Here is a 9268-nt window from a genome sequence, read left to right as displayed (position 1 = left end):
GGCTGGAGAACAGAGGAGAGGCAGAGAGACCAGGCTCTGATCCCCGAGGGGGGCTGGGAGGCCCCCCAAGATGGACCAAAAAGGGGGGGGATCCTGTTATCTGTGCCTGCAAGACCTGTGTTGGACTGTGTTCCTGTCGTCTAAATAAACCTTCTGCTTTACTGGCTGGCTGAGAGTCCTGGTGAATCGGCAGGGAGGCCGGGGGTGCAGGGCCTGACTCCCCCACACTCTGTGACAGAGGGCTGAGTGTATCTCTGCACCCTGAGCCCAGGGCACCCACTCTCTCTGCCCCACACATCGAATCTGGCCCTGCAGCAGAGTGACCCCTAAGAACCAGCAACTTCCAGGACAGCAGATTTGGCCTCAGAGCAGGGAATGTGTCCCTCATGCTGCTTTTAGGCCACTAGGTGCTCTGGAAACAGGAGGGCTCTAAGTGTAACCTATAGCACAAATGGGCCATCTGGGGATGTAGCTCAGTTGTAGAGCACATGCTTTGCATGTATGAGGTCCTGGGTTCAATCCCCAGCATCTCTAGGTTCTTTTCACCCTGCTGCTTTGCTCATGCCCTGCAGGCTTTTCAATCCTGCTCAGTGAGGGGCTAGTGCCAATTGCATGGAAGGTCTGGGGGGGGGTTTCTGCTCCTAAGACTCCTCTGCACATTTAAGATTCCCACCTGCTGTGCTGCTTGGGACAAGGGTAGATGAGAAGGGAGAATCCTCCAGCACTGGAGGAAAAGGTCCCATCTGCACAGACTGAGAGGCAAAGACTAGACTCATTTCTTGTCTGGGCCCAATCTTTTCACCTGCTATAGCCCTTGTTCCAGCTCAGGTGGTAGCTGGGGATGTCTCATGACTGCAGCCATGTTTGTTCAGTTCCACCCCCTTGTACAGCTTTGGTACAAGGCAGGAATCTTTTGTCTCTCTCCTGGGGAAAAGCCCCAGGTTTAAGATGGATTCCTGTACCAGGTGACATGGCCACATGTCCTGTGAGACCCCCCCAAGCCTTCATTCTTCCTGGCCTGACTCACAGATGGTGCAGGACAGAGCCATCTACAGTCAATTGTCCTGGTTAATGGGAGCCATCAAGAGTCCAAACCACTGTTAATGGCCCACACTTCGCATCATTACAACAGGACCTCAGCGTTATAGTTCATATTTCTAATTTCAGATCCAAGAATGATCGGTTCATACAATAGGATGAACACACACCGTAGATTATAAGCTTTGTAATGATACCTTACAAGAGACCTTTTGCATGAAGCATAGTCCAGTCACTTTATATTCACACTCATTAGCATACTTTCATAAAATCCTATGGAGTGCAACTTCACAGCAGGGAAAGGGTTTTACTGCGGCACCTGGGAATAGTTGAGTTTCATGTTCAGGCTGTGGTATGAGTTCCTTCACGTTTCTCGTAAGCACACAGGGACTTTAGCGGGTGCTCTCGATACAGGAATGGCCCAGATATGATAAAGTGATGGGAATTGCATTTTCCGTTTTTATTTCTGTATTTCCAATGACATTTCTGTTTGTGATTTCATTTTGATTTGTTTAACTGTGTTTTCTCCTGGATTTGATATTTAACAAAAAAAAAGAATACGGCCTCAGGGCACCAGATGGAGGAGCAGGCGGGGCTAGGACTGCTAAGAGAGCGAGAGTAGCAGGTTTTCTGTATAGTTTCCTGCCCTCATTTTTCTTGACTAGTTTCTCTTCTGTATGAAATTTGCTTTTTGTAGAATGTGAGCCTAGCTAGCTCAGTTGGCAGCGCATCAGCCTTATAATTTGAGGATCCAGGGTTCAAGTCCCTGGTGAGACAAAGAAACACTTTCCCCCTGTGACATCACCAAAGAGTTTTAGAAGGACTCTCCTTGACTTTAGTTTTTCCTTTTCAGGACATGGCCTTTCCCAGGAAGGGCCCTTTACTGCCTGGGACTGAAGGTGCTACTGCCTCACCTGTCCACTGGCCTCACAGTCTGGAGGAAGAAAGGCCTCTGGGCCTGCAGCAAAGTGCTGTGTGCTGACTTTTTCAGCAAATGCAGGCTGGCCAGAGAGGCATGTTCCCACTGAGTCCTCCCTGCCAGAAAAAATTGTCCCCAGAGACAGGGGCGGCTCCAGGCCCCGGCACGCCAAGCGCGTGCTTGGGACAGCAAGCCGCGGGGGGTGCTCTGCCGGTCACCGTGAGGGCGGCAGGCAGGCTGCCTTCGGCGGCATGCCTGCGAAGGGTCCACTGGTCCTGTGACTTCGGCAGACCTCCCGCAGGCAAGCCGCCGAAGGCAATCTGCCTGCCGTGCTTGGAGCAGCAAAATGCCTAGAGCCGCCCCTGCCCACAGAGTCCTCCCTGCTGGAAGTCTACAGTAATCAACAGGTGCTCTGCTGGTCCCATGGTGTAAGGGCCAGCACTCAAGACTTTGAATCCTGCAATCTGAGTTGAAGTCTCAGTGGAATCTGAGAACAATTCCTGTGCCACAAACCCTGCTGGGTCTTCCAAGGCTCTGTCTTGCTTTCTCAAAGGCCATGAAAGCCACTACAAAAGGTTTTTTTCTCCTGCTGATAATAGCTCACCTTAACTGATCACTCTCGTTATAGTGTGTATGGCAAGACCCAATTTTTCATGTTCTATGTGTATATATATATATATCTTCCTGCTGTATTTTCCACTGCATGCATCCAATGAAGTTGGTTTTAGACCAGGAAAGCTTATGCTCAAATAAATGTGTTAGTTTCTAAGGTGCCACAAGTACTCCTTGTTCTTTTTGCAGATAAATGAATGGAGGTTAAGTCCATGAATGGCTATTAGCCAGGATGGGTAAGGAATGGTGCCCCTAGCCTCTGTTTGTCAGAGGGTGGAGATGGATGGCAGGAGAGAGATGACTTGATCATTACCTGTTAGGTTCACTCCGTATGGGGCACCTGGCATTGGCTGCTGTTGGCAGATAGGATGCGGGGTTGGATGGACCTTTGGTCTTACCCAGTATGGCCATTCTTACGTTCTTATGAAGGAAGGGGCAGAACTCTGTGACAGAGTTTCTGTAGAGTAGTGGTTATCATGTTTGCCTAATGCTCAAAAGATCCTTGGTTCAAAGCCAGGCAGAAACATGCTGGCTTATTTTTCCCAGCTCCTCCTGGCCTGTCTCTGCTGTTGTAGGAGCAGCAGTGATTTCTATGCTCAAAAGGTCTGTTATACTTCCCCTGCTCCCACTTTTGTCTCCTCTCTCTCTCTGAATGCCTGTGAAGTAGTTTTCCCCCTCCCGTTCCTCCTGGATTGCTTGTGGGATGAATGGGCTGGTTGAAGAGCAGAAGAGCTCCCAGGTAGACAAGGTGTCTGGGACTCTGATTAGGCAGCGATCACACATCCAGAGCATGGACACTGCCCAAGGTGGAGTGTGACCAACCAGATGCACCCAAGTCATCTCTAGTCACAGGCCAGGAGGTGCAGGCCCTTAAAAGGGGAAGGGGCCCTGTGCTCAGGGGAGCACTCACAAGCTTGTACCTCCAGTGAATGCCCTTTGCCCGGACCGCCTGGCCAGTGGTTCTCTGCGTTGTATTTCATTGTGCCTCAGGAAGACTTACCTTCATCGCACCGTCCATAGCTGCGCTGTGGGACACTTACCTTGCAGAATCCTGACATCTCCAGTGCCGTGCCTGTCCTGGGAGCGTGAGTATGCGAGTGCGAGTGTGACACCCGCCCCGCCGCTTATTTGAGCTTAGCTGTCAGTATAACAAACGTGCTGCTTTCTGCCAAACTCTGGTTGGTCATTAGTCCTCCCTACGCTTACTAGCCAGCCCAATTTTGGGTAACACCTGCGATAACCCCAACCCCTGCAGGACAGAGGGTGGTGAAATGAGCTGAGAAAAAGCCTTGGCATCAGCATGGGAAAGCTAGAGGATCTGGGCCAGGCACCTTTTGAAGCCTTGTGGTTTGGTCTCCTCTGCCCTTGGAGATTGGCCTACAGTGGCCGGCTCTTCCTGCTGCCTCCTCTGCGTGACTTGCCAAAGGAGGGAGTGAGGCAGGAATGGGGCAAAAGAGGAAAGTCGAGCTGAGGAAGGCAGGGCAGAAGCTAAGCGCCTCAGTGCGGCTAAGTGGGGTTAGTAGAGCACCACCATTCGTTCTGCAAAGCCTGGGGAGGTGCGGTTGGCTGCTGGGAGGTAGAATCCTGTGCCTGCCTGTTGGCTTCCCAGGGGTGGCTACTTGCAGCCCAGGAGAAGGACAGTTCTGTGTGAAAGAAAGACAAGCAAAGCTCTGGGAGGAAATTTGGGTGTGGGGTGCTGGCTCTGCCCTGGGGGAGGGGGTTGGGATACAGGCGGGGTGGCGCTTACCCCGGGCACTGCAGCTCCCAAAGTGACTGGTACACACAACCCTCCGGCAGCAGCTCCTAGGTGGGCGGGGCAAGGGGTTCTCCGTGTGCCGCTGCCAGCAGGCGCCGCCCCCAGAGCTCCCATTGGCTGCAGTTCCTGGCCAATGGGCGCTGTGGAGTTGGTACTTGGGGCAGGGGCAGTGAATGGAGACACTCCTCCCGCCCCGGGGATGCTGGGACATGCCAGCCATTTCTGGGAGTGGCACGGAGGGACGGAGGCAGAGTGGGCAGGGAGCCACCTCAGTGCTGCTGGCACATCTCTGCACACCCATGAGGGGAGGGGAGCAGAGGGCCTCCATGTGCTGCCTGGGGTAGGGGCAGTGCACAGAGCTGCCTCCCCTCCTGGGTCTATTAGAGGAGTGGGTGGGTGGGGTCTTTTGGCCTGCAAGGTGCAGGAGGTTGGACTAGATGATCACATTGGTCCCTTCTGACCTTAAAGGCTCTGAGTTTAAAAGGGAGAGGGAAGTAAAGGGGAAAAAAATAAAAAATAAACCAAACATTGTAATACCAGGATGACTCCACCTGCTCATTGTATAGTCCTGCCCCTTTCTTCCTCCACTGGGTGTTTAATGACCTGCAGCACATTGATTCTCTTATTCCATTGCTAAACTGATACAACGTGACTGGAATTAAACCAATTCCCAGGGGAAAGAACATCACATCTTTGCATTGGCTGGGAATGAAACCCAGGTCAACTGCTTGGAAGGCAGCTACGCTCACCACTGTACCACCAATGCATCTGGCAAAAGTACCACTTACACTTGCCCAATGAGACTAGACCAGAATTGAGGCATTTTACTGCCTGTTAAAATGTACTGGAGTCTCATCACTAAAAAAAAAACTATTGCTATCTTCATCTGGGTTTGAACCATCAGCCTCTCAATTAGGTCACCAAAGTGGTTAATCACAGACACATGTAACTACCCTACTTCCCAAGCTTGTCTATGAAGCACCTACAGGGGCACACCTGGCTAGTGAGGGAGGTGCACTGCTGGGGTTATGAGTTCAGGCCTCACCCAAAGCATCGGTTTTCATTAGCCATGGAGCTTCCCCCACTCACTTTGTCTAATCCACATGGAAAGTGCCATACGAGGGTGAAGAGAGTAAATTCTAAACTCTGAAATGCGGAGGTGGCCCAGAGATTGGGATAAGGGGTTTGAAGAGAAAAAGCTCGAAGGATATAAAACCAGACAGGCTCCAGGGGCAGGTACGGTACAACGCCTCAACAGGGAGCCATTTGGGGGCTGCAGCTCACGAAAGCTCATGCTAAAATAAATGTGTTAGTCTTTAAGGTGCCACAAGTACTCCTGTTCTATATTCACATTCAGTAACATTTAAAAGTAGCCGTTCAAAAAACTTCAAAAACAGACTTCAAAGCGAATCTGCAGAGTTACAATTTATTTGCAAACTTAACATCATTAATTTGAGCTTGAATAGGGACTGGGAGTGGCTGGCTCACTACAAAAGCAATTTTCCCTCTCTTGGTATTGACACCTCCCCATCAATTATTGGGAGTGAACCACATCCACCCTTACTGAATTGGCCTATAACACTGGTTCTCCCCTTGTAAGGTAACTCCCTTCATGTCATGTTCCAATATATATTTATGTCTGTATCTGCAATTTTCACCCCATGCATCTGAAGAAGTGGGTTTTTGACCCACGAACACTTATGCCCAAATAAATCTGTTAGTCCTTAAGGTGTCACCGGACTCCTCACTGTTTTCGTGAAATAAAAGCAAAACACATTCTAAGCTGATCTTAACCCTTTCAATGCCCTTACAAACTTAGATGCTTCTCACTACAGGCTGGCTGGTTGCTTTTCAGCCAGGCTCTCCCCTTTCATCAGCTCTTCAGTCAATTGGTGTGGTGATGGCTGTAGGTGGAAGAGAGAGATAAAGCATAGCGAATGTCTCTCCTTTTATCATGTCCTTTCTTCCCCATTGGCTTTGTGGCCCTCTTCAGAGTCAGGTGAGCATCACTGCGTCTCTCCAAGCAAGGCTGAGCAATTCCCCGTGTGTGGCCTCATGCAGGTGATGGCTGATTCCCCCAACTTACAGCATAGTGACAACCACACTACACAATTCTCATAACTTCATATGCATGAATGGTATACATAGATCGGTAGAGAAATGACTTTCAGCAGATCATATCCTTTCCCCTGATATCTTACAAGTCATGCTCTATATGTAAGATCATGATTATATGAAAATGAGGAATATGGGGGTTACAGCCCGCTCCCCCAAAGGTATAGAATGTCACACTGAGATTCTATTTTCATTTATAAAAGCAGCAAAGAATCCTGTGGCACCTTATAGACTAACAGACGTTTTGGAGCATGAGCTTTCGTGGGTGAATACCCACTTCGTCGGATGCAAGACTTGCATCCGACGAAGTGGGCATTGTGATAGACCCAGGCCAGGTGGGTACAGCAGAATAGCAGAAGGCAGATATACTGGCCACTGGATTAACAGTTTTCTGTTTCCTGACTGACCAGAGCAGGGGTTGCTCCAGGCTAATGAGAACACCTGACTCTAATTAAGCTGTAAAGAGTCAGGTGAGGCCATTCAGTTAATGTGACCACCTGACTCTAATTAAGGCCCTGCTGATACTATAAAAAGGGCTCACTCCAGTCAGGCAGGGAAGAGCCAGGGAGCCAGAGGAGAGGAAGTGCGGCTGAAGGGCTGGTTACTGAAGACACCCTCAAACCATCGTTAAAGAAGCCCTAAGGTAAGGGTGAAGAAGGGAGAAGCAGGAGAGCTGTGGGGAAGTGGCCCAGGGAAATGCAGCAACTCTGGCAGTGAAAGGTTGGCTGCCAACAACTGCTACCATTAGGGTCCCTGGGCTAGAACCCGGAGTAGAGGGTGGGCCCGGGTTCCCCCCAACCCACCACTACAGGAACAGCTCCTGGGAGGGGAAGTCAGGTCCCTGTCAGGACAGGAGGCTGAACAGAGACTGTGGGAGTTCTCTCACCAACCTCCTTGCAGCCTATGATGAAAAGGGCTCAGTAGGCTGTAACTCTGGCCCTAGACAGAGAAGGGCTACGTGGAGGGTCGCAGTGAGCCACTGAGGCAGCATAAACCACCTAGAAGCACAGGACCCAAGGGAGCAAGGTCAGAGCTCTGCCACAGTATTCACCCACGAAAACTCATGCTCCAAAACGTCTGTTAGTCTATAAGATGCCACAGGACTCTTTGCTGCTTTTACAGATCCAGACTAACATGGCTACCCCTCTGATATTTTCATTTATGTAACCAACTTTGACCTCTCTGCCTAACACTTATAATCACTTACAATCTATCTTTCTGTAGTTAATAAACTTATTTTAATGTTTTATACTTACTTGTGAAATTGTCCAAAGTGCTTGGGAAAGCTGCTCAGATTAAAAAGGCTGGTGCATGTTCACTTTCTTTTTGAGGAAGTGGTGAATTAATTAATGAGCTTGCACTTTTCAAGAGGTTTTGAGCAGTGTAAGATGGTACATTTCTGAGGTGCAAGGCTGAGGGCTGGGGAGATATGCTGGTGTCTCTCTATGTATAATTGAGGAGTGATTTACAGAGCTTTCATGCAACGTAGTTGGGTGCATTGCTGCATGTTGTTGGCTGAGTGATCACAGCACATGGAGGGGGTTTTGCTGCTTGTCACTAGTGCAGCATTGTAAGACACAGCCCAGACTGGAGAGAGAAGAGGACAGAGCAGTTCCACAGTTTGGGCTTGTACCCCACAGATTCCACCACACAGAGATCCTGCTGTGACCAGTCATGGTAATACTGTGCTTAGTGCTCTGCTTTGTAGCTTCAACAACTGCACATGCAAGATGAGTTTCAGTGACCTTGACTTTGTTTCCACGTTTTGACAGTTGTCAGCAAAAAGACCCATTTCTTTTGCAAGCATTTGTATAGCTAGCCAGAGTCGGGCTTCTCCGTTAACAAAAAAGATTGACCAAAAGGTGACAAGAGGAGGCACGTTCAGCAAGGCAGCACTGGATGCTGGATCCTGAATCTGCTCTTTATCCAGCAGCTCTCTTGGCAAGCTCTGCCATGGTGCCACGCTCTGGGACTTCTCCCCTAACTGCTCCATTTTTCATCAACAATAACATGAAAGGTGAAAGGACAGTAATTCTCCATTTCCTGCAAACCCTCCAGAGAACCCTTTAGAAGGGGCTCTGTGCACAGATATCCCCAGCGAATCGCATGGGTGCCCAACACAGCCTCTCCTGTCACAACATATTGCAGCTGGAGCAACCTCCTTGCCAATGCCAATAGCCTTTTGATCAACTCCAGACTGAGGATTTGATTCTCTCCAACGCTCCGCTGGAAAGAAGCCTTTTCCCTTCACAAGCAATTACTTGGATCGTCAAGGGAGGTCTCTTCTGTTTCCTAGAAGGACACAGGAAAATGTGAGCAGAGGAGACAACAGCTATAGAACAAGGCACCACTGGGAGTTGAACCCAGGATCTCCTGTTTACTAGACAGGCGCTTTAGCCAGCTAAGCCATGGTGCCTTCCCCAAAGGAGCAATTGGCAACCATTACACTTGATGGTCGCAAGACTACACCTTCCAAATTCCAAAGTACAAAATGTTCCTCATATTCCCATCAAGACATGCAGACCTTTGAGCAGTGCTGCCTCAGTGTACAGAAAGCCACAGCTGAGGCTGACAGAGGGCTTCTAACATGCGCTTCTCCCACAAGCTGCTGTGATCAGATACTAGATTAGGTGCTCTGTTGTTCCAGTCACAAGCAACTTCAGCACAACCCTGAGTCATGGTAACCTTTCCATCAACTCCAGACTTACCATTTAACACTTTCCAAGACTTAGCTGCAAGGAAGGTTCTCTGTGTCTTGAACAAGCACTTACAAGGATTGTGCAGTGAGGTCTTTTATTTTTATGAGAAGAAATAAAGAAAGGAGCCTG

General features: G+C 49.5%; 3 non-coding genes across 3 annotated transcripts; 1 reads left to right on the top strand and 2 right to left on the bottom strand.

The window, feature by feature from the left end:
* The first annotated feature begins 462 nt into the window (after positions 1-462).
* TRNAA-UGC lies at positions 463-534 on the top strand. The gene has a single exon. It is a non-coding gene; the product is annotated as a tRNA-Ala (tRNA).
* Positions 535-5019: 4485 nt separating this feature from the next.
* On the bottom strand, positions 5020-5091 carry TRNAG-UCC. Its single transcript has one exon. It is a non-coding gene; the product is annotated as a tRNA-Gly (tRNA).
* Positions 5092-8782: 3691 nt separating this feature from the next.
* Positions 8783-8856, bottom strand: TRNAT-AGU. Its single transcript has one exon. It is a non-coding gene; the product is annotated as a tRNA-Thr (tRNA).
* Between the last annotated feature and the right edge of the window lie 412 nt (positions 8857-9268).

This window comes from Mauremys mutica, unplaced genomic scaffold, assembly GCF_020497125.1.
Source record: "Mauremys mutica isolate MM-2020 ecotype Southern unplaced genomic scaffold, ASM2049712v1 Super-Scaffold_100198, whole genome shotgun sequence".
Classification (NCBI taxonomy): Eukaryota; Metazoa; Chordata; order Testudines; family Geoemydidae; genus Mauremys; species Mauremys mutica.
The sequence above is the reverse complement of the archived record's forward strand: the minus strand, read 5'-3'. Positions and strand labels throughout refer to the sequence as shown.